Consider the following 26,152-nt stretch of genomic DNA (forward strand, 5'->3'; position numbering starts at 1 on the left):
TTGTGGCTCAAAAACATATCGAAAGCCCCTGAGAATTGCTGACAATAGTGTCAGCTTAAGTACGACTTTACTTTATATGATGGCATTCTAATGAGAAGTTTACGGTATAATAAACCTTTCCTAATAAGACCCTTGGCACTAAAAATTCTAGAAGATGAGAATGAGGAAATCGTCAAGTGTCCAAGGCGTCAAGTGTTCAAGTCTTGTTGATGGCCTTTCAATGCAATGTACATTTCAAAGATGGTAAAGCGGTGTTCAGACTGTATACAGCAGAGGCAGCACGGAAGTAAGCCGCTCATTTTGAATCCACTTGCCGATCGTTCTTAAAAAAAAGTGTCTATGGAATTCTTCTACGTCGAAGGCAAGAGTGACCTCCTTCATTTATTAGTTTTTTTCTACTTTAAATAGCCCCCTCGAAGACCAACACCCAGAAAGGACCATTCTTAAAGCAACGTCTATCTATCTCTGCTAGACATCGCGTATCATAAGAAGTCGTAACAAATAATGACCACTAATTTCGAACGGCCTTGGTGTCAATCGGCAAAGAATTGGGCTTTTGACACGGCACTAAAGGATCAAAATTTAGTGAAGGCGGAGCGGAGGCTGCTATTAAGACACCATAAATGAAGTTCAAGAAGCCGGCTGACCCCTACAGAGCATTACCATTTTGTTCTACACAACTAAGATGTGGATTCAGTCCGGCAGAACTCGCAAAGTCGTATTCTACAGAAAGCATCGTATTCCGGTTCCGGTCCTAGCACAACTGCTTGGCTCGAGAGTACATAAACTCATTATCTTGCTGAGACTGAACCCCAAGAAAACCTTAGCAGGCGACCGATTTCAACAAGCGTAATAGAGGTAGGAATCTGCCAGAGCTCGAGCGATCGCAAAAGTGACTGCAGGTGTGGCCAAACAAAATTCGGTAGCTCTCCACGAACATTTTAGCGAAACCAAGTAGGAAAGGAAATGGTACGTCGATGATATGGTTGTAATATGCCATACTCACATCGAGGGTGACATCAAGGACGACGTTGATGAAGACGTCCTAGAGGACAATGTCAATAACGAAGTCTAGGAGACCCTCTAGGAAGACTTCTAGGACGACCTCAAGAACGACGGATAGAAGGACGTTGAGAACGACGTCCTAGAATGCAACATCCAGAGCGATGTCTCGGACGACCTCTGGTTCGACCTCAATAACGACGTCTATGACTACGATATGGGCGACTTCTATAAAGACCTCAAGGACGAGGCCGAGTACAACGTGGAGAACGACGTTAGCGCGGCGTCTAAGGCTACGTTTAGGACAACCTCTAGGACAACCTCATGGAAAACATCAAGCGCGATTTTAAGAACGGCGTTCTGAACGAGGTTCTGAAGGAAGACGCCGAAACAACGTCCAGGGCGACCTCTATGACCAACTATAGGACGAGCTCAATGACGATACCTAGGGCGCCGTTGAAGAAGACGTCCTAGAGAAAAACGTCCAGAATGACGTCTAACGCAACCTCTACGACAACGTCTGGGACGATCTTTTGGACGAAGTCTCGGACAACCTCAAGGATGACTTCTCAGAAATTGTCGGAACGACATCAAAGACGGTGTCCAGGACGACGTCGATGAAGTCCTCTGGGACGACCTCTAGTACAGTTTCACGGATGACGTCAAGGACGACACTGGGATGAGCTCAAGTATGTCATGCCACGTCACATTCAATCGCTTGAGGCAGCTTCCTTACAGGACCAGCACTTACGAGCTTACGGGACCGGAGCTTAGCTTCAGCCCCCTTCGATTCAGCCTTAGGCGTTACGTATCCTTCATAACCGGACCTTCGCTCCAGTCATAGGAGTAAAACGACCTTGACAACGCGACCATGAGCATAGTTGGGCCTATGAAGCTCTCGCTTTAAAGAGTGAGGAATACAGTCTTCAAGAAATCAAGAACGATACTCAGGAAGGCCGACACGCCACATTGCTACTGGATACGCACGGAGAATGACGTTTTCAGACGAAATCCGAAATCCGTTGATCTTGATCAAGGTTAGAGCATTCAGGACGGCGAGATATATTGGGACAGTTTGCCGGACATAACTTGATGCAGCAAACATCAAGATAATCGAGTGTCTCGACGTCCTCGTGGAACCACGACTTGGTTAGAGCACAAGATTGGAAAAAGTTGTCGGTTTGGACATTTAAAAAAATTACAGGAAGGGAATTTATAGTCCAGGCAAATATGCAGAAATTGCAGGGGAGATTATTGATGATTGTGATAGCAGTTAATGTTGCACACCGCAAAAATGAATGGGAAAACCAAATTGTTTCGTAGGTCGCGATGCCAGTTTTTCCAATAAATCTAGTGGAAAAATATATGCAAAATCCTTGTCTGCTTTGATATCACACTAGAGGACGTCCTTGAGGGTGCCCTAGATGTCGTCTTAACGTTGTCCTCTAGGATATCGTCCTCGACATTGTCCTAGACGCTCACTTTGACGTCGTCTATTACGATGTCGAAAACGACGTCTTAGAAGACGACGTCAAAGATAACATCTGGAATTACCTCTAAGACGACCTCTACGGCTACTTTCTACCGCGACCTCTTTGACGACATCAAGGAAGAGCTTAAGGACGATGTCCAGGACGGAGTTCATGACAAACTCTAGGATGACCTCTAAGGTGATCTCAAGGACGACCACTAGGGTGATCTGAGGGACGACGTCGAGGACGAACTCAAAAGCGATGTTTAAGACGACATCGTATACGACATCAAGGACGGCCGCAAGAACGACCTGAAGAATGAACTCTAGAAAGGCCTCTGAAACGACCTCAAGGACTACATCTGGGACGACATCGAGGATGACGTCAAGGTCGTCAGGTCCTTCGAAGAGGGTGTGGGTGTGAAGGAGTGCGTAATACTACTCCACATACGCGTGTTGCAATAGGGTGCAAGCACAGTGGGGTGAAATGGTCTACTGCAACGCCTACTGCGCATTAGGAGGCCAGAAATCACATAACTAAAATTTTTGAATAGTAACTTAATATTGATATCGCATTAAAATTACAGGAACGTTCATTCAACCAAACGCGAGCAAATGCATTAGTTTCACGGGAACGTCGTTAGTGGCAATTAAAAAAGGAGGTGGTCTGGTGATAAAATGCTAGTAGTATACCATGTACACATCAAAGACTACGTCATGCTTGCCACCTAGAACGAAGTCGAGGACGATGTCAGGCACGGTGTCTAGGACGTTGTCTAGAACGGCCTCTCAGACGACTACAAGGACGGCGTCCACAACGGCATTTAGGACGACCTCTTAGATGACTGCAAGAACGGCGTTCAGAACGACCTCTGGGGAAGAACTCTAGGACGACCTCGAAAAAGAAATCTAGTACAACGTTTAGATCTGCCTCAGAATATGGCGTCGGGAAAGGCGTCAAAGACGGCAACAAAAACGGCGTCTGGGACAACGTCCAGGACAGCTTCTAGAATGATCCCTGGAAGGACTTAAAGACCCCTTCCAAGACTCCGACGAGCACAACCTTCAAGGCCCGTGCTTAGAACGACGTAGAGAATGACATCAAGGGCGAACTCTAGGACGACCTCAAGGAGGGCCTTAATTAATGACTTTAAAGACGACATGTACGGCGACCTCTAGGACAAATTCTATGGCGACCTCAAGCACCACCTTTAGGGCGACGCTGAGGACGACATGAATGAAGCTCATCAGGTCATGTCAGCTTCAGCTACAAATGCTTATGAACTCACGCGACCGGCAATTACGGGAACAGAACTTAGGCAACTGGCGCTTACGCGACATTACATTTCAGCCAAGAGCATTACGTCAACTTGATTGCGCCACCTTAAGCACTTGACCACGACGACAAGATTTAGAGGACAAGAGCTCAACCTTGAGCATGGTTGGGCCTTTGATGTTACCGCTTTAAAAAGTCAATATAACATACATAAATAAATCAGGAATGAAAACCAGGGAGGTGACACACCAGGTTGTTTGTAGGTATGCGCAAATATTTACATCGTCAGACAAAATACAAAGTCCCTGGTTCATGAGCGATGCAAGAGCATTCAGGACAATGAGATATCTTGGAACAGTTTACCAGTCGAAACTGCATGCATCAAGAAAATGAGCGTCTCGATGTCCAGGTACAAACATTGCTCGGGTACAAAACGGGACCAGGAAGAGTAGAGAAGCCTTCAAGTCGCTTTGGAAATTCAGTAAGAAACATACTTAAGGACATTTAATCTTCTCTTTTAAGAGTGAAACGCAATAGGTAAATATAAATCTCCACACGTTAAAAAGCAGTACAATCTTGTCTACCTTTCCTAGTCGGTGGCCTGTCTGTCTCGCAACCGAAGGCTCGTGGGTTCAGATCCCGTCCGCGTAAAATTCTTTATTTTTAAGACGAATTAATCACAATATTAAGTGAAATCATCTGAGGCACAGGCGAGGTCATGTGGTTGTGTCGTCATGACCCTATCGACCAGTCAAAATCGTTCTGTTCACCACCGACACCGGTCGCCGACGCCGCTTTTTCTTCAATACGAGCTCTTTAAAACTGTGGCTTTAAAACCACAGGCACGTTAATTCGTCTGAACGCGATGACACTTGGTAGCTTCACGGGAACATCGTTAGTGAAAACAATTAGAAAAGGAAATGGTATGGTAATGAAATGGTTCTAATATGCCTTCCAAACATCGAAGACGACGTGAAGGGCGGAGTCGAGTACAACGTCAAGGACGTCGGCTAGGACAACCTGTAGGACGACCACAAAACAATGTCCAGGACAACCTTCAGTCCGATTTCTGGAACAAAATTATGGACGAATAAAGAAAGGCGGCTAGGACCACTTCAAAGACGACCTCTATAGCAACCTCTAAGAAGGTCTCAAGACACCCTTTAAGAGACGTCGATGACAACGTCAAGCACCGGGTTCAGAACTACGTCGAGAATGAAGTCTTAGAAGGTGACGTTAAGAACAACCACCAGGGCGACCTCAAGGACGATTTTTAGGAGGACCTCTAGGATGACCTCAAGGACAAGCTCAAAGACAACCTCTAAAACGACCTCGTGGACCTCTAGAACGACCTCAAGGACGACCTCTAGGACGAGGTCGAGGTTCACGTATAGGGTGTAAGGTCACTACAGCCTCACCTACCGCGAATGCAAGCTTACACGACCGGCGCTTACACGAACGGAGCCTACGCCACCGTCGCTTACGTGACCATTATCACGCTACCTTGCAGTTCAGCCATGTTCATTACTGGACTTTTTTACGCAACCTCGAGGGCACGAACACAAGAACTTGAGTGTCAACGACGCAAGGAACCATCGACGAAGCCAGCAGGACTTTTGCAACCGCAACTCCGCTTTCCAGCAAATGCGAATGACTTCGCTTGTCCCCGTCCCACCGTCGACGGTGGACGACCGCTTTATGGTCATCGCAACCGATTACCTCACCCGGTAAGCCGAGACGAAAGCCCTTCGGACAGGGACTGCTGCTCAAGTTGCCAAGTTATTGATTGAATCCATCATTCTCCGGCATGGTTGTCCCTAGGTGCAGACCACAGATCATATGGTCGTCCTTCTTGGCGCAACTAACTTAAGAAATACTCCGACTCAGTCATAAAAGTCACAGTCGAACCACTGCCTATTTTCCGCAGACCAACGTGCTGACGGAGCGGCTAAACAGGACCATCGTCGGCATGATCTCGATGTTTGTCGACGTTTTGCACTAAACGTGGGATTATAATTTGCGTATGTGACGTTCGCCTACAATACGGCTGTTAAGGAAAATACTGAGATTACACCATTCCAGCTGGTTCACGGTAGCAAAGTAACGACGATGCTGGACGGATAGTGAACCACAAACTTAATGACGACGCCAGCGGTAACTCTGACATTGTCACTTGAAGGGCCGAGGAAGTTCGACAGCTCGCCATGCTACAGTTACAAGACCAACAGCGCGTCGATGCTCACCGGTAGAGCCTTCGTCGTCGCGACGTTCAATTTCAGACCGGAGGCCGGGTGTGGGTGTGGACTCCGATACAACGACAAGATCTCAACGAAAAACTCCTAAAGCACTCCTATGACCTCGGTAGGCTATCTCGCCGCTTTGCATAGCTCAAGTACGAGGTGGTACCCGACGGAACAAAGTAATTATTACGATGCCAACCGGGACCTGAGGTGGTTTCCCTCGTTCTACTGAAGCCATTTCACATTCAACGGGACTGGTGTCTTTTCGTGTTTTCGAGGACTATTCAATGTATCGTTATTTCTTATTAGCTTTGTTTATGCTGGTTTGGCTTATTGGTTCAACCCAGGAGTGTGAGGCCGCTGTGAGCGTGCATTACGCCAATACCAAGGGTTCCTTGGTGTGGGAGTGACGCCCGCTTTTTTTTCGTGATGTATCGGGGCGATGCGCTTTTAAGGAGAGTGTGGCGGGTGGAGTAAAGCCACGTGGTTACGTAGCCAAGTAGAGAGCGCGCTTGGCTGAGATGCACGTGACTCGATTTTGACGCCCTTCACTGCGTGTCATATTCTGTTTCAGCATTAGCGCCCTAGTACACCCGCCGGAGATATGAAGGTAAACGCCGGACCGTCGACCGGTCCGTGCTAACAGCGCCATGACGTGGCTGCCGTGGCGGCTCGCTTTTTTATCGCGCACTTCGCCGACATTAAGCGCTTGAATCGAGCGCTGTTCTTAGCTCTGCTGCTATTCCCCGCAGAAAGCGTGGAAGTGTATTTCGATTTTAGCATCGCTTTTCGTGGGCGCCGTACCCACGTCATCGCTGGTAAATGATTCGCACATTGCACGGGAACTAGAGCGGACGTTGTTCGGCATGGTTTATCAGTGATTAAACCGCTTTCTGCATTCCCGAGCGAACGATAATAAGTGCGCACGATAATAACAGTTCTTTTTAAGAAGTGGAAAGTATAAGTTACTTTTTGATTTGTTCCTCAGTCTTCCAGTTAAGCATATAGCACAACAAAGAACTACTAAATCACATTGTCTACCGATAGCGTCTGAAAGGCTCCTACTGCAATCCTCGCGCCTTCTGCGGGGAGTAGCAGCAGAGCTGAGAAGAGCGCTCGATCGCAGCGCTTAATCTCGGCGAAGCGTGCGATAAGAAAACGAGCCGCCACGGCAGCCGCGTCATGGCGCTGATAGCACGGACCGGTCGACGGTCCGGCGTTCACCTTCATATCGCCGGCGGGTGTACATGAGCTCACCTTGTAGGTCGTTGGAGCACACGTTTATAGGGTTTGCAGCGTCGAGGCGGAATGGCGACAAAGTGCTAGAAACCGAAGATCGATGGCAGATTGAAGGACGCTTAATATATCACTGGGGCGCGTGTCACCCTCTCTCCCCCCGTTTGCGTCACGCGGCAGGCGTGCTGATGCGCGCTTGAGACGCCCTGGGAGCTCCTTTTATCGGCGTTGAAGAGCTGTCAACGCTGACCGGCTGCGATTTTCGATCCCTGCGACGCAAGCCTTCTTTTTTTTTTGGCACAACTTAACAACATTAAACATTTAGTTTTCGTCGGTCATTCGTTGCTAGTAAGTTATTATTCGTTACGAAATTATCTAATAACCTAAGTTGAAATATCTCCTACAGCGGTACTCACGGGTGCTGAACACTAACAGCTGCTGCGCTTCAAGGAATTTGGTAGATTCATTTTAGGCATAAGAGTATGCTTACCCTGGGTCATGTGCCGATTTCGCGTGTTTCTGTGGTTCAGTTGAACATTAGTTTATACCAAACAACCAAAAGGTTCACCTATCATCCCTCGTCACCAACGTCCCACAACTAATGCTGTTAAAGAGGGAAACAATGCACAACCATCTTGAACTCGAATTCTTTTTTTGAACGTTTTCCCTGGTGATGTGCCGCTAAAATGCACATTGCTCTTTTGTGAGAGCCACATGTCACCAGGATATTTGGATTAAATTTGAGAGGGTCTAGCGATTTAGAAATTGTTTACAGACGCACACAAGTTGACCTGGTTGCGTTGATAGCTGTCAGGCTTGATGTTCTTTTTTGACTGAATGCAGTTTATCTTATGCTATCACTTCACGACTTCCATTGCGCGTAGATCAAAGTCAGAGGAATTATTTACTTGCAGCACGTTCGTGCAAGAGTGACTAATCATTTTTAGTTTGTGGTTTCATATATTACAAAAATTAGAACAATCACTGCATACTCTTTGCCATAAAAAAGAGAGAAAAAGTCTTTCTGGAAGAGTAATATTTAAAATATGTTCAATAGGAATAAACGGTGCATTTTAAATTTAAATGTAAAATTTTTACGTTAGCTTTTTAAAACTAAAATTCTTTCGAGATAAAAATTACATAAGAAATGAATTGTGCAACGCTTTCAGACCGAACTAAAATTACCTTGATTATCTAATTATTCTCATGGTTGCACAGTGCCAGTCTGGTTCCGTTGGTTGGGCAATAGGTTAATGATCATTTTTAAGAACACGTCGTTTCTAGAACAAACAATACCAGGTATTGACGTAACATAAAAACGTCATCTCGTGTGTAATTTATAAGGCATAAAGTTACTTTATATTTAATATATTGCTTACGTCGAAATACTTACACCTTCTCCATTCATTTTGCATGCGATTCGCCCTCCTTCTTCGATAAGTTGCATGCATAGGTTCTGTTTCGAAGTGGTAGGCGAGGTATACACCCCTGAAATGGGAGATTAGTACGAAGGTCGTACGGTGCGTTGAAATAAACTTAATCAGATATTACTAACCTGAGTATGATGTAGCAAATAGGTAAACACAAATTAACGCTGTGTCAGTTAAAAACGTGGAGCACATAAGGCGACCGTAAGCTTAAATACAACTTTTGGTACCTTGCTTTCCTAAGCATTTTTAATATGAGACTCGTTTAATGAGCGGGCGCGAAGCTAGAGTATAAAATTGTATTTTGATTAGTTTCCCAACTAGTAAATTATTTTGTTATCGGATGGCTCGTAAAATGACTAATGGAACGTTTATTATTTTTTTCTTTCTCTTCACTGTGTTTTTTTAATGACCCGTTAGTTATCTTTGTTTCAGGCTTCCCTTAAAAACTCGACTGACAATTTAAAAATACTATTAAATGTAAGATTATGGAATATCTTGCATCTAAAGGGGGGGGGGGGGGGGAAGAGGAATGGTCGGAAATCTTACAAATTATTTTATTTCTTTTAAAATTGTATGCATGCTAAGCTCTGTTTCACTCTAATTTCTAAAAAGGCCGATGCTACACGCGCGAGAATGTGACCCCGAACACTGCTTGCACTAAACGAGCGCACGTGCTTGACAGGGACAGTGAAAGTCCGGAACTCGCACTTGCAGCCTCGTCCATGCTCACACTCAATGTGAAACGATGTATAAACAATTTTCTACTCCTTGCATAGTAGGCATTTAACTCTCGCACTTTTTTGTTTTATCTTTGAAAGTAAACGCATGTAGGAAAGTGAAGTTCTAGACTATGACCTTTAAGAATATTTGCGACAATATTTATAAAGCTTTAAAGAAAAGTTAAAAATATTTTATATCAAAGACACGTGCGTCACAAACCCCCTCATTTTCAAAAAAAAAAAAATGTCGGGCAAAATTTTTTTGTGTCAATTATTATTTTGAACGTGATGCAATTCAGAAACGTGTGTCTTTCGGTGCGTTGACCATACATGCACGCATACAAGTTCTCACGAGAATTAACATGAGTTTTGCGAAGTAAAAACGGGGCTTATACTTGTTTTAAGAGAGATGGGACATTTGCTTTTTTAGATATGTGTTTTATTCAGACAGTTAAATCATTATCTGAAAGATCAATTTCAATTTAAATGAACATCGTCCTCTTCAACACGTACGTCACAATATAAAATTTCCTCGAACGAAAACCAACTCATCCCTTACGTTTCTTGACTTATTTTTAATTAGAAGAAATCGCAAAAGGTGTCTTTTAGTAATCCTGTCGACGTCGACCCTAACATTGGAATTGATTTTGGAATGGGTCCTATAAACACTGGACTAAAAAAATGACAAGAGCTCAACCGACATTTCCGCACGCGTTCTTCATTTAAAATCTGGAGGGGTTACAGAACACATTTCTATGCGGAGGGCAAGTTCGTCTGCTCCTTGCGCAGGGGGTAGTGGTGACGTCAGAACGCCGAGCCCTGATTGGCTGATGGCGACCCCCTATCTGAGCGTCGTCTGCTCCTTTGCAACGTCGTCTGCTCGCGACGTCGTCTGCGCCTGTCTCACCTTTCCTGCGACGTTCGGAAGTGCACAGGCCAGATTCCCGAAACGATCTTACGCCAAAAATGTGCGCAAGACAAAACGCAAGAACAAATTCGTATTCACAAAACGAAATTATCGCAAGCTTTGCGCAGGTTACGACGGAATCCTACGACAGCTCCGAAGCTGTCTTACGCACTTCTTACGATCAAATCAACATGGCCCACAGCGTCGCGGTCGCGACGACCCACGGACGTTTATTTTTCTACGTGCGCTTCTTACGCGTCCCGACTTCAAGCAGCAAGAAAAAAGTAAAAAGGAGTTTAAACAGACCACGACGAACAAGAACGCTGGATCCACAAACACCCGGGAAAAGCTCCAAAGGCCACGATTCCGCCGACAACGACCAAGCGAGCCGGCGGATAGGCCTAGAAGGCACTCCGATTCGGCGACCGTCTGCCCACGACCGGCTGGCGTGCTGAATGGAATATGCCCGCGAGACCCTTGTGAACCCTTCCCGTCTTATACTTTGATCGCTGACCTCAATTTTAGAGTAAGAGATCAATCTCTTCCTCTTGTCATCTCCTTGTTTTCCGAGGCAACGGTGACTCTCGCCGGTAAAAGCGGTAATCTCCGACAGACGCAGGAAAGGTAAAGCAGCCATCGCTTTGACTAGCAGACGTATAGCAGACGACGTTAACTGCGCCAACCCGCCGACGTCGTTAAAGAGTGAGGAGTCTCGCCGCTCACGAAAGGAGGGAAAAATTATTTGGGAGGGAACTTGCGGACACTAACACGCTCACTCCCCCCCCTCTTTCGGTTCTTAGCAAACAAACCTCGGCTCCTCAGGACAACTCGCGAGTGAGTCTTTTGACTTCCCTCCTTGATGTACGTCTGCTAGCTGTTAGACAAAAACAGCGTACCGCTGAAGTTATTTCGTCTGCCCTCTCTGAAAGGCGAAGTCGAGCTCGCTCGATTTCCGAAAGTCGCAGGAAAGGTAAGACAGACGCAGACGACGTTGCGAGCAGACGACGTTGCAAAGGAGCAGACGACGCCAAGATAGGGGGTCGCGATCAGCCAATCAGGGCTCGGCGTTCTGACGTCACCGCTACTTCCTTTCTTAAAGGCTCTGTTATACTCCGACGTAACGCGCGCGCGCGCGCGAGCGCGTCACAGCGACGTCACGTCGGCGAAAACCCGACGCTCTATACTCCGGCGTCGTGACGTAACCGACGCGACCGGCGGCGTTCGGCGCAGCCTGACCACCTCGACGCCAAAATGGAGCATGCCGTATCCCGCGCCGGCCGCGCCGGCGACGCCGGACCAGGATGCATCACGCGCTGGCTCCCGACAGGCGTCGCGCGGGAAGCGCGGCGAATGCGAGCAATAGCAGGCGACAGGAGCACCACTCCGTCTGGCGTCGTGTTTGAAGAATCGGACTCGGTCGGTCGAGAAGCTGATCGATGGAATTCGTCCCCACCCGCGTGTCTACGACTCGAGGAGGCTTGAGTGCCGTAGACCGGGCGCTTGTCAAAGATGTACCGTATGCAAACTGACCGCCTATACGCTTGCGGCGCAGGCGGGGCACCAACAGTGCAAGCGCGAGTTTTCGTCGTGCAAGGTACGCCCACGCCATCGCTCGAACTGGACGCTCAAGAAGCGCGAGAATTTTCGTATGCTATTCGAAACGAAAAGGAACCGGAAGTGGCGCACTCTTGCAGGAAACGTGCCCCCGTAGTCAGATTCTGCGCATGCGCCGCACCGGCGGCCCACCGACGCGCGCCGCGAGCGCCGCCAGGGACGCCGGAGTATAAAGAAGCCGAATTTTTTATGCGCGCGGCGTGACTGACGTGACGTAGCCGATTTCGGCCAGCGTTCGCTTGCGCGCGCGTTACGTCGGAGTATAACAGAGCCTTAAGGCTCTGTTATACACCGACGTAACGCGTGCGCGCGTGCGAGCGCGTCACAGCGACGTCACGTCGGTGAAAACTCCACGCTTTATACTCCGGCGTCGTGGCGTAACCGACGCGACCAGCGGGGTTCGACGCAGCCTGACCGCCTCGACGCCAAAATGGAGCCTGCCGTATTCCGCGCCGGCCGCGCCAGCGACGCCGGACCAGGATGCATCACGCGCTGGCTCCCGGCAGCCCTCGCGCGGGAAGCGCGGCGAATACGAGCAATAGCAGACGACAGGAGCCCCGCTCCGTGTGGCGTCATGTTTGAAGAATCAGACTCGGTCGTCGAGAAGCTGATCAAAGGAATACGTCCTCACCCGTGTGTCTACAACACGAGGAAGCTTGAGTACCGTAGACCGTGCGCTCGTCAAAGATGTACCGTATGTACTTTGATCGCCTACGCTTGCGCCGCGGGCGGTGCACCAACAGTGCATGCGCGAGTTTTTGTCGTGCTAGGTACGTCCATGCCATCGCTCGAACTTGGTGCTCAAGAAGCGCGAGAATTTTCGCCTGCTATTCGAAACGAAAAGGAACCGGAAGTGGCGCACTCTCGCAGGAAACGTGCCTTCGTAGTCAGATTCTGCGCATGCGCCGCGCAGGCGGCCCACCGACGCGCGCCGCGGAAGCCGCCAGGGCCGCCGGAGTATACACTCCGTGCGGGAACTATAGGGGGCGCTTTGAAAAACGCGCGTAGCGCCGCTAGCGGAGGAGCTGGCGTTCGACAGTGAGGCGCGCTCAGCAGCCTGCGGTGCCTTTTCGCGTGCGAAGCTATGGCGGCGGAAGCGCGCACGGACAGAAGTTTTGCTTTTTGAGCCAAAAAGTTGAGGGTGACGTTGCATGAGTGCTGGGGCAGATTTAAGAAGGGCATTTAGCTGTTCTCCGCTTCTTATATATTTAGTTTGAGTCGTTATTAGAAGTACTTTTTTTAGTTGCGGTCGAAAAGGGGCTTGAGGAATTTTCCGAAAAGCGAGACGGCCGCTACCATAATTGCTCTCAGTGGGAGATTTGTTTCGCTAGTCGCTGTAAACGTAGGACTGCTGGGACGATTATATTTGGAGGCGAGTGAGATGTTCACTAAGTTTGTGCACTAAGTGGGCCAAGTTTTATTAAGACAGTAGGTGTGAAAGTTATGGTTCGAACGAATAAAGCTCTCAGGAATATCCAATATTGGACCCAAAATGTTGTGTTATAACCGGGCTGTGCGAAGTGCAGATTTGGACACACAGGTTCTTGGACATGACCGTAACTTGACACACCAGTTATAATACCAAAAATAGGTGGCCTAGGGAAACCAGGTGGAAATTTGGTATGGGCCGCGTAACTGAATGGGGAAACGGTTTTGACCGTGAAAGGGTTGTCAAGAGTATACCACGCGTCGTGGGAGATGGAGACTTTACAGGTAGGAAGGGACGAGTGCACTCTACTTCCAAATGAAACAACTTTACGAAAGGTGGCTTCAAAGCCGAGAAAACCAAGTTGCCGGCCAACAAACGGTTTGACCGTCAAAGGTTTTGCGGTCAGCTGTTGTGTAATAATCGGGTTGTGCGAGGCGCTGGTTTTAGGCACACAGGTACTTTGACAACCGTAAATTGACAAAACTCTTATTATACCTAAAAGAGGTGGCATAGTTTAACCAGGTGGAAATATTTTTGGGCAGCGTAACTAAGTGGGAACGGGTTTTGACCGTCAAAGGCTGTCAAGAGAATACCGCTCATCATGGCTGGGAGGTGCACACTTTACAGGTAGGAACAGTGCTTAAAGTCCCCGTAAATTGAGGAGGGTCCCTACAAGAAGGGGGGGGGGAGGGGGGGGGGGAGTTTCGATGAGATGTAATAGATGCACATACAATAAACCCCACTGCTGACTTTGTCCACGCTGTACCTGCAACCCTCAACCACAAATGTCACATTCGTGAAAACAAGCTGTCTTATTGCAATGTATGATTTTGATTTCACTAATTCTGGGGCCGTGGAGGGGAGGGTCTTAGACCATCCGTTAAAATCAGTGGGGGGGTCGAGACCCCCTGAGGCCCCCCAAACCTTAAACCCTGGGGAAGGGACCAGTGGACGGTACTTCCAGTTCGAATAACTTTGCAATAAATGGCTCTAAAGCCGAGAAAAAAAATTGTTGTCTACAAGACTTGGGGTGTCAGCGTTTTCATATCCAAAAGAAGGCTGATCAAAAAAGAAAGCACACCACATAATCTTCCATACTCAAACATCAATTGTCCAGTGATTACAAGTTTTATTGTAGTTTTCCTTAGATTCATATTTGTCACTTTTTGTACCGTCTGAATCTTTCTTCATGAAGTACAGGACGCGTGCCATACTGGTCCGGAAATATCATCGACACGTGCGATGAGGACGAAACTTTTTGCGAGGGCATTCCTTCAACGAAATTCGCACTGCATACCCGCGAGTGTAGGATGGCATTTCAGTTCGAGCTGAGAGATGTAGGCGTTACTGGTACGAAAACGAACGCAGAGCGCAAAGCGGCAGTGTAGAATATGTCAGCCGTGCCGCAGTGGCAGACATGATCGGGAGACCAAATTTCTCGGGTCGTACGGCACGGGTCCATCGTTGTCGCTGTCCCACAAAACATCGGCGAGGTGAAAAAACTGTGAAACTTCGTCCCCACGAGATACGACGCATAACTATTGGAGCACTTAACGACGCAGCAGTTCATGCTGCTAACCCAGCGCAACCGCACCGCTCCGACTTCAATGCGTACCAATGCGCGCGGCGTGGTTTCGTTTCGCAGGGGCTCTCACTGCCTACCTTCGATAACGGCCGCGCGGCGGCGCGCCGGTCGCGTCGCACGGAGTGAATAGAGAGGGCGAATTTTTGACGCACGCGGCGTGACTGACGTGACGTAGACGACTTCGGCCAGCGTTCGCTTGCGCGCGCGTTACGTCGGAGTATAACAGAGCCTTTATGCGCAGAAGATGAAAATGAGGCCACCTGCGAGGCGTATTGAGAAACATTGTACCATATTAAGAAGTATGCATTTTAATAGCTCGTCAGCCTCATGACAGAAATACTGTGCCCTCCTTCCTCCCACTTCCACCCAAAGAGTTCTTCTTTTTTTTTTTTTTTCAACTGCCAAAATAAACGACGGATCGCCGAACCTTCAGTCTCGGCCAAATGTAGTCCTAGCAGTTACAACCAGATGCGACAGTTTTGACAACTAACCGTGATATCATTCTGAAGTTATAAGCGATTTATTTTTTTTAATTTCATACGGACAACAGACGACAGCGAGCTTTATTTTTATGAAAAAAACTTGAGGAAATCCTTCATAAATTATAAATTAGTGAATGGTTAGTTCTCAAACTTTGGTATCTGGTTCTGGCCTTTAACGGGACATTTATGCGCAGAAGAAACCTTCGGTGGTGGGTAGTTTACTTCCGTGGGGAAAATACCACTATTTTTTTTTTCTGGTGGACATGCTGTATATCCAATATTTTTTTAACACTGAAATTGTTTCATCAGGCGATCTGCATTCAGATCAGTAACGTTTTCCACAAAAGCCAGGTTGCAGTAAAAATGAGCGGTCCTGGGTTCATTCAATATACAATGAGAGTGATAGCTTCGAAACGTCACGGCGAAGCCGTTGAACATCGGCGTCGGGATCACGTACCATGGGGTCTGGGCTGCGAAACATTAATTGGCTTCGTTCTCACGAACGCTCACTTCACTGTTCTACCTGCGGCGTAAGGATAGACGTGTCAAGGTTCCCGCGAGAGCGTCTTGTGGCGCATTCGCACAGGTGGTTGAGTTGTGTTTGCGAAGCGGTTCCGGATGCAAGTCGCGAGCGGCTCCGTTCAGACACTCCAAGAGGTTGTTTGCAATTCACGAGAGGTGGTTGGCGGCTGGCGGTTGGCGCTTTCAGGGGCGATGACGCGTGATCTTTTTGAGACTTGCGTTGGGCAATCCTGTTTTGCAATTAAAACTCCACTTATATCCACGATACAAAACCAACATTTTTCTATTTTGCCAGTATGAAAATTTTCCTTGGGGTTGTTCGCACGCGTTACGAGTTCAGGCAGCGATTAAGCAGACATGGACCCGCAAACCCCACCAGGAATTCCCTCTACTTAGCCCACAAGCAAAACCCAGCTTAGGCGCGCCTTGCTTACTCAGAAGAGGCTACTTCCGACCTTTTGTTTGAAGTAGACCCTTCCCGCATGCATAGCTGACCATGCTTTTAGGAAAGACAGCCTGTTTTCCCCCCTCGTTGTTCGCTCTTATCATTTTCGAAGTTGTGAGTGGTGAAGTGGACCACTGTGCGGGGGAATGTGTTGGGGGGTGCTACAGTCCGTTACAAGTCAAGAAGGTAGCGGCAAATGCCCCTCAAACGGAATCTTCTATTCCTCCACCACGAATCGCGTCTGGTTGTTTCCGGTACGTCATAACCTCCGCGAACCAATCATGTTCTTGCAAACGAATATTTTTACCATGACTACAGGGCAGAATTTCTACGACTCCAGTATTTGCAGCAAATATTCGGTTTTTTAACGCGGTTTTTCACTTGCCCGAGCGCACGTTGCTAAGTCGTAACTGCGACGTCTTTTATTCGAAATAGGCTCCGCGCCACAGCGTGAGAATCCAGCGAGAGCATTGCCATTGAAAAGTTTCATGCGGGAATAAGGCCTATCATCGTACGCACGTTGAACGTCGTCTTCCTAGTCTGCCTCAGGTTACGCCTCAACATCGTGACGGCATCGGCTTTTCATCACAGTGGGCTCCATGGAGCGACGTTAAAATGTAGCGGTCACCAGACTCTTCTTTATAAAAGTAGGGGGCTGTGCGGGATGGGCATAAGTGAACCACGAACACACCAAGTGTCTTCACCCGATTTCGAGAGTATTTTTGCGGGCGTCAATAAATGCACTGTCTACATAAATGACGCTTTCAAAACAGCCTGTATTCGTCTGAGAAACGTGGCGTCCTTGTCAAGTTTTCGCGTCGCAATCAGCTACACGCTAATCTATGACTGCGATAGTACACTCGGGTGCACCCTCGTTCAAAATAATGAGCTGTTGCATATATGTGAAATAAAAATAATAAAATATAAAAAATATTAGAAAATTTGAGGGAAGCAGATTTAGTTCTCTCAAATGCTTCCGAACATTCTGCTTGCTCTCAGGGGTCATATCAGCGGTATGTTTATGCTTCGAAGCCCGAGTACGTGACGCTGTACCCCGACTCGCGTCACGTCGCGGCCTAAGGTATTACGGGCAGACACGCACCAAATGTTCCAATTTCTTTAGAAGGAAAACGATTTGATAGCAGCATTGGTTTAATACTTTGTTGCAGCTGAAAATGTTGTCAATAAAAATAATTGCAGGGGCAGCTTCCCAGTTCATGAATTGTAGCTTTCTTATATGCGAAATATTTATTTTAATACAAAATTCAAAACATACCGAGTACCCAGATGTCATGATCTTGGTCCAAATGCAAGTAGCCTAATGGTTTGTCTTTATAACAATAAAATCAACAATGTTTCAATAAAGCGACTGCTCAAACCGCCGAATTACATTTCTGGCGTATATTTATCACTGCATTATACCAGGCCGTAGCAGCGAACGAGCTCTTCAGAGTCCGTGTTCACCTTTCCGGTCTACCTTGGCAAATATAGACTCGTGTAGAAAACAAATCGAACTTCTTGGAGACAACTTCGCATTGCTCATTGTCAGAGCTTCCATGGAACCTTCGGGAAAAAAGCTCCCTGTCGTTTCATCTACACATGTTTCATACACTTGTTATCAACTCTCGTTTCATCAAAACTGATTGTTTCATCGATACTTCCACACCGTGCTGTGAAGCTTCATGGACACGCTAATTTCACGCTGCAAAAACATTTTGTTGTACGTTTGTCACTGGGACACACGTCCGACTGAACCAGTTCACGACGGTACGCGGCGACAGTCTGCAACAGTTCATTACAAAAATGTGAACCCACTAGGCCCACCCGTACATGCCGCTTCGCAGCAGCGTTTAAGGGTGGTACCGCCCCCTTGCATATACCCATACCCTTGCTCACCAACGAAGCAGCACACCCCTGACCAAACAAAAACTGTTGTCGACAAAACATAGAGAGATATGTCGATAAAACGAGTGTCGATGAAACAATCTGTTGATAAAACATCGCAGTGTTGATGAAACGAACTGTGGGGGAAATGTCATTCGTTGAAATAAGTGGCACCACACAAAAAGTCTGTTTCCGAGCCGCATTACTTAAACACCATCGCAACTGGCATTATTTTACATACCCATTGCAAGAAAAAACGCACTCCCTAAACAAAACAAAACAAAAAAAAAAAAAACAGTGAATATAAGGTTCTTTCTTTGTTAAGGTTCACGACCTGGAATGGGATAAGGAGAAGCTTGTTCGTCTCCATCCGGCAAATTTGAAATGGTTCTGGACTGGACAAGATGGACTCAATATCGGCGTTATTGGTGCAAAACTTTGACAAACACAGCGTGTTCGGACGTGAGAGTTAAGGGTTAACGTGGGGCTCTCTAAGCCGAGGCGTATGGCAAGTGCACACCGACCGGGGGAACCGACCACCTGTATCTGATCTGGTTGCAAGCCTTACAACCTCAGCCTTTAAAAGGCTCTGCATGATTTCTCGTTTGGGGTAACATCTTGGCAGCTCATTAGACGGGTCCTACAATTACGCTCCAACAGTAGTTGCCATCCACGATTCGACCCACTTGATCCGGGTACAAGAAGAGGCTTCAAATTTTGACCTGTACCTATTTAACCTCTAAGCCAGCTGACGGGGGCACAATAGCAGCACCAAAGAAAAAAGGGATTACGCCTTTTACAGACTATAGCATCACAAAACCCAGAAATACCTCCATTCATTCTAAACCAGCTTCAGAAGCCACGCAAACACTCAAAGACGACCGTTCAGTACTTCACAAAGCTGTCCTCGGAAACAAGTCGGGCTGTGCATTGTTTTTCTTATCGGCTACAAAAAGGTTCGATTTAATCCTCTGCATAGCAGTAGTCCAGGGGACTCAAAACGGAGGTCTCCATAAAAGACCGCTTCACGTCATCACAGTGTTCCTGCAGGACTGATGATATCAAGCTTGAGTCTAGCTGAACTAGCCGCAGCTACCGGCATTGGCATTCCCCAGATCTCCCTCTTCTCACCAACCCTTCATCAATGTTATAAAATACCTTTTCTCACGTCAAGCGTTCGGTGCTCTTTTTAACGATACATTTCGATCTAGTAAAATGTCACCTCTGAAGTTCAGAGTGGCCTCGCTCGCGTAAATGGCAAGCGGCGTCTAGTTTGTGCTTTGAAACAGATCACTTCAGGCTGTGCGAGTTAGCTGCCCATAGTCCTGTTACACGTTATTGCAATTCTCAGAGTTGCCTCGGTCGTGTAAATTGCAACCGACATCCAGTTTATTCTTCGAAACAGATCAATCCAGGCAGCGAGTGTAAGCTGCCCACAGTGCTGTCCCACGTTTTTGTTATTCTCAAAGTGGCTTGGTTGTGTAAGTGGCAACCGGCATCTAGTTTGTGCTTCGAAACAGATCACTCCACGCAGTGAGAGTTAGCTGCTCACAGTGCTGTCACACGTTGTTGTTATTCTCAACGTGGCCTCGGTCGTGTAAATGGCAACCGACATCCAGTTTATGCTTCGAAACAGATCAATCCAGGCAGCGAGAGTAAGGTACCCACAGTGCTGCCACAGGTTATTGTTATTCTCAGAGTGGCCTCGGTCGTGTAAAAAGCAACCGACATCCAGTTTTTGCTTCGAAACAGATCACTCCAGGCAGTGAGAGTCAGCTGCCCAAACGCTGCCGCACGTTATTGTAATTTTCAGACTGGCCTCGGTCGTGTAATTGGCAAACGACATCAAGTTTATTCTTCGAAACAAATCACTTCAGGCAGTGAGAGTTAGCTGCCCACAGTGGTGCCAAACGATATTGTTATTCTCAGAGCATCCTCCGTCGTGTAAATAGCAACCGACATCTAGTTTATGCGTCGAAACAGATTACTCCAGGAAGGGATAGTTAGCTGCCCATAGTGCTGTCACACGTTATTGTTATTCTCAGAGTGGCCTCGTTCGAGTAAATGGCAACAGGCATCTAGTTTATGCTCCGAAACAGACCACTCCACGCAGTGAGAGTTAGCTGCTCACAGTGCTGCCGCACGTTGTTATTTTCAAATTGGCCTCGGTCGTGCAAATAGGAACCGACATCCAGTTTGTACTTCAAAACAGATCACTCCAGGCTGTGAGAGTTAGATGCCCATAGTCCTGTCACACGTTATTGCCATTCTCAGAGTGGCCTCGGTCGTGTAAATGGAAACCGACATCTAGTTTATTCTTCGAAATAGATCAATCCAGGCAGCGAGTGCAAGCTGCCCACAGTGCTGTTACATATTATTGTTATTCCCAGAGTTGCCTCGGTCGTGCAAATTGCAACCGACATCCAGATATGCTTCGAAACATATCACTCCGGGCAGTCAGAGTTAGCTGCCCATAGTGCTGCCACACGTTATTGTTATTCTCAGAGTGGCCTCTTTCGTGTAAAAGGAAACCGACATCCAGTTTATGCTTCAAAACAAATCACTGCAGGCAGTGAGAGTTAGCTGTCCACAGTGGTGCAACACGTTATTGTTATTCTCAGAGCAGCCTCGGTCGTGTAAACAGCAACCGACATCCAGTTTATGCTTCGAAACAGATCATTCCAGGTAGTGAGAGTCCGCTACCACAATGCTACCACACGTAAAAGGGTATTCACTTGGGCTAGTTGGTTGTACATTTCAGGATTAAAAGCGCTAAAAAACGAGGACCAGTAAAAGAAGACACACACGTCACACAGTAGAGTGCTCTACTGTGTGTGTGTCTTCTTTTACTGGTCCTCGTTTTTTAGCGCTTTTAATCCTGAAATCTACCACACCTAATTGCTATTCTTAAAGTAGCCTCGGTCGTGTGAACGACCACCGACGTCCAGTTTATTCTTCGGAACAGATCACTAGAGTGAAAGTTAGGTGCCCAGAGTGCAGACACAAGTTATTGTTATTTTGAGAGTGGCCTAAAGGGCCACCGACGTTCAGTTTATGCTTCGAAACAGATCACTAGCAGTGAAAGTTAGATGTTCACCATGCTGGCACACGGGATTGTTATTCTCAGAGTGACCTCGGTCCTGTGAATGGATACCGATGTCCAGTTTATGCTTCGAAACAGATTACTGGCAGTGAAAGTTAGCTGTCCACAGTGCTGACACACGTTATTGCTAATCTTAGAGTGGCCTCGGTCGTGTAAATGCCCATCCACATCCAGTTTATGCTTTGAAACAGATCACCCCAAGCAGTGAGTGTTCGCTGCCCACAGTGCTGCAACACTTTACTGTTTTTCTCAGAGCGGCCTCGGTCCTGTGAATTGCCACCAATGTACAGTTTATGCTTCGAAACATATCACTGCCTATGAAAAGTTAGTTGCCCCCAATGCAGACACGCGTTATTGTAATACTCAAAGTGGCCTCGGTCATGTAAATGGCGACCAAATCCAGTTTATACTTCGAAACGGATCACTTCAACCCGTGATAGTTAGCAGTATGGAGCGCTGCCACACGTTATTGTTATTCTCAAAGTGGCCTCGGTCGTGTAAATCGGCATCGACGTCCAGTTTATGCTTCGAAACAGATCACTCCAGGCAGAGCGTTTTCTGCCCACAGCACTGACACACGTTATTGCTATTCTCAGAGTGGCCTCGGTCGTGTAAATGGCGCCCCGAAGTCCAGTTTATGGTTTGAAACAGATCACTGGCAGTGAAAGTTAGCTGCCCACAGCGCCGACGCCCGTCATTGTTATTCTCAGAATGGCCTCTCTCGTATAAATGGCCAGCGGCGTCGAGTTTATGCTTCGAAACAGATCACTGGCAGTGAAAATTAGCTGCTCACAGTGCCTACACACGTTAGTGTTTTCCTTAGAGTGGCCTCAGTTAGTGTGAATGGACACCGACATCCAGTTGATGCTTCGAAACAGATCACTAACATTGAGAGTCAGCTGCCTACGGTGCTGATGCATGTTATTGTTATTCTGAGAGTTGCATCAGTCGTGTAAATAGACACCGACGTCCAGTTTATGCTCTGAAACACATAACTGGTAGTGAAAGTTTGCCGCCCACAGTGCCGACACACGTTATTGTTATTCTCAGAGTGACCTCAGTCGTGTGAATTGCCGCCAACGCTCAGTTTATGCTACGAATAAGATCACTGGCAGTAAAAGTTAGCTGCTCACAGTGCTCCCACACGTTATTCCCTATAGAAAATATTTCCATACTCGGCATACTGGGCCAGTATCAAACCGGATTATTGGACGGGCAAACTGGGAATACTGGTAATAGTTTTACTGGGAATACTGGGCCGGTTTCAAAATGGATTATTGGATGAATATGCTGGGAATACTGGTAGTTTTACTGGGAAAACTGGAATTATCGAACATGGGTATACTGGATGCACTGGTAATACTGGATTTACTGGGCATATGGTAAAACTAGCCATACTGGTCACACAGGCACACCAGTTGTACCGGTTTCACTGGTAAAACCGGTATAGCTGGTTGTAATTGAGATACCAGTAGGGCCAGCTTCACCATATTTAGGGGTGGAACTCATAAAATGTACTTGGGAGCAGCCACGGGAGCAGCTGAAACAGTTGTTTTGGAGCAGGTTTGGAGCAGCTAGAACTACATTCTGGAGCAGGTTAGGCGCAGCTCAAATCAGTTTTCAATGCACTTCAGCTTGGGTCTTAGACAAGCACGGGAGAAATTTCAATTTTACTAAGCAGCACATATGCATATCAGTGGTTAGTAACCTAGATAGATGGGATAACAGTGTAACAGCTAGGTGCGAAAACTTGGCCTTAGTGAGAACCGAAAAGCAAGTACCATATGTTTCTGCAGATAGTGTCCTTGATAGTTTCTGAGTGGCTTTCAGCTGCTTAAAATGCGAACCAGCACTGCTTATAGCACAACCCACACGTGCTCGACATAGTAATTATATGGGCGAACCATGTGACGTACGTAAGCAACGGATGTGCCGTTGCACGGAGCAACAGGGCAACAAATTCCGAGTTTAGCCTATCGCGCAACTGAATATCGAAACAGTAGACTACGATTAACCAAGTTATCGTATTCGAAGCGAAAAGTCGGAACAAGATTTAAAATATGCCGAGCAGAGATCTACCGCTCGCGTGAGAGCTGCTGGCCGGCAAGGTTTCGGATCGGACCGCGTTTCAGTTCAATCAAATCACGATTTATCTTGCAGAAATGCGGTTCCAACTTTTAATGATGAAATAAAAGGAACCTCTTGCTAATGTGTTTTCAACTGGCTGACTTCCGAGCCGCAGAGCTTCAGGCGATCTGACGCTTAACAACTCAACCTCACCTCGGCTGACTTTCATAACCGTTTATGGTTGAAGAATAAGAATCCAGTCGCAGGTGATCTAGCGCTTGGAATCCGACCCCAAGTTTTTTCGCTCGCTTCCGACTTGGGTTACACAAGGAAAAAAAACGGAACAAAAACTTCCAAGACCGACCAAGCTAAAGGCGCTTATTTTTGCCAATTGAGTCGATAATAACCGAAACCAAGACAAAATATTTTTTTTTTGCCGCACGTTGTGCGATTTGGAGCACAATGGCGCGAGGTATTGGCTGTGGCGCAGTTTCCGCAGAATGGCGCAGAATGGCGCAGACAAATGCATCTGGTGCAAAAAGGCGCAAGTGGCGCAGCCGTTCCACCCCTGCATACTGAAAACACAGGCCATGAACTGTCATAACCTTTTTATTTGCATTGAAACTTTCTACAATCTTTTAGTAGCTTTGTATAGAGTCATTCCATGTCAAAAACTTGATTTCGGTCATACTTTGTATGTGCCTGAAAATTTTAACATTAAAAAATAACATATTAAGGATTGGTACATCCAGGGCTGAATAACTGTTTTGATGAGGACATGCTCCAAAGTGCAGAAAATTTAATAAAGTCTTGTTTGTTTTACTTCTCACATAACCCGCCCTACCTTATCCTAAAGACAAACAGCAAAGGACACCAATTAGAGTCTCCGAATATTAGTTAAAAACCCGAATTTACCAAAACCTTGATATGTCTTATTCACATTAAAATTTTCGGGCATGTGCAAAATATGCCTGCGATTCCATAGCACTAAATATAGAGCCTGACTAGACAAGAACAAAAAAAAATCGCGTGGTGCCTTTAAAATATACGCCAGGCACTAAACAAGATTAAAAAAAGTCTGGCTTGGCAACAAAAACATTCAGCGTGTGGCACAACATAAAACCCTCAAGATAACACAATGTGTCACCTTTCATTTGAGCGCAGCGAAGGCTACAGCCACCCCAACCAATTCAGCACCGGGAGGGTGTCATGTTACATTCTGGTTGGGCGCAGCTCCAGGAAACGTGACGCTCTCTCAACGGTGGATTGGCTGGGGCAAACAACAAAAACATTCATGGTGCAGTGCAACGCCTGTTAGTCAAACATTCCCGAGGCACCACACTGCAAAGATTAAAGAAGTCTGACTAGACAACTACAAACATGACGTGTGTGGCACAACATCAAACAGTAAAGGTAAAGAAATCCACTAAAAACGACTAAAAGAAGAAAAAAAAAAATTCACAGTTCGGTGTGTTTCAGATGCAAGAGGAAGTTTTTCATGGTGTTGTTCATTTGCCGCACAAGAACAGCGTGGTCCTCTTGCAGGTTGGCAGCCTTGGGGTTCGAATGCTGGTAGACATAGTAGCTCAAGGCATCTGAAAGAAAAGTGGATCAGTAGTTACCAGATAAAGTATATATATTGCTCACTGCTTAGCATTACATTAAATTTTGGATTGTATGCCTGTAATCTTAAAAATTATATATATATTAGAAGTGGGGATAGATTAAACCTTTTAACATGTTTGATCACCACCCTTTAATTGCTAATTATTCAATTAGTAACTTGCCTTGATTCTTAGAGATAATAGTTTAAAAAAGCAAAAGAAAAGGGCCAAGAATTGGTCATGCTGACAAAGCTGAAGTCCACAATATCTGCATACTAAGATTGTATTGAGGCTACGAATTTCACATGTAAGCCAGTTTATTATTACAGTGCAACCAACTTACAACGATACCACATATAACGATGTACCGCTTGCAACGATCAGTTTCTAGAGTTTCTAGACTTGAAATGATGTTTCTACTCCAGATACGATAATCGGTTATGACAATTGAAATTTTTGGGTTTTTTCATTATCGTCTACGTGGGTTGCACTTCATTATGTAAGCCAGATTACGACACAAAAGATCCTGGCAAAGAAGGGGGAGGAGGAGGGGCCCGGACGACGACACGAAAGATCCTGGGAAAGAAGAGCGCAGGTTGAGAGGAGAGAGGAGAGAGTTGTACCTGGACCAATGACAAAAGATTCTGGGAAGGGAGGAAGGAAGGGAGAGAGAGAGAGAGACTCTGCATCACAGTTCAAGGTTTAACGGTCCAGCATTGCAAGCAAACGTTGAAAGCAACTATTGCAGCTTTTTCGCATGACCTAGCTCTATAACACGTTCTGTGTTGATACGCATTTTGCCTTTGCTTATAGGCTATAGCGTTTTCGGATAAAACCTATAAAATAAAAAAAAAAAACACGCGCCAGTAACGACTTTGTGGACTCTAATTGATCTGAAAACCCCTGATTTTTGGGACTGCCAGTTGCACGAACCCGGCTGGTTTTTATATTTTCCTGCAATCCTTGGGCAAGTTTTGTTTTTCTCTTCTATTCAGATTTCATCTTTCGTTTGTAAACGTCACAAAAAGGTGTCTTTCGCTCCTTATTACAAAAACGAGGTAGTCTCGCCATCATACAAGTTCTTGATGTTGGCAGGAGATTCAAAACAGAACAACAAAGTTTTGCTCAAGCATTAT

General features: G+C 46.5%; 1 pseudogene; it reads right to left on the minus strand.

Moving 5' to 3' along the window:
• LOC120842852 overlaps window positions 1–26,152 on the minus strand; it is a 135,777-nt pseudogene that overhangs the window by 75,967 nt on the left and 33,658 nt on the right.

Source organism: Ixodes scapularis, unplaced genomic scaffold, assembly GCF_016920785.2.
Source record: "Ixodes scapularis isolate PalLabHiFi unplaced genomic scaffold, ASM1692078v2 ptg000834l_1___fragment_1__unscaffolded, whole genome shotgun sequence".
In the NCBI taxonomy this organism is placed as follows: domain Eukaryota; kingdom Metazoa; phylum Arthropoda; class Arachnida; order Ixodida; family Ixodidae; genus Ixodes; species Ixodes scapularis.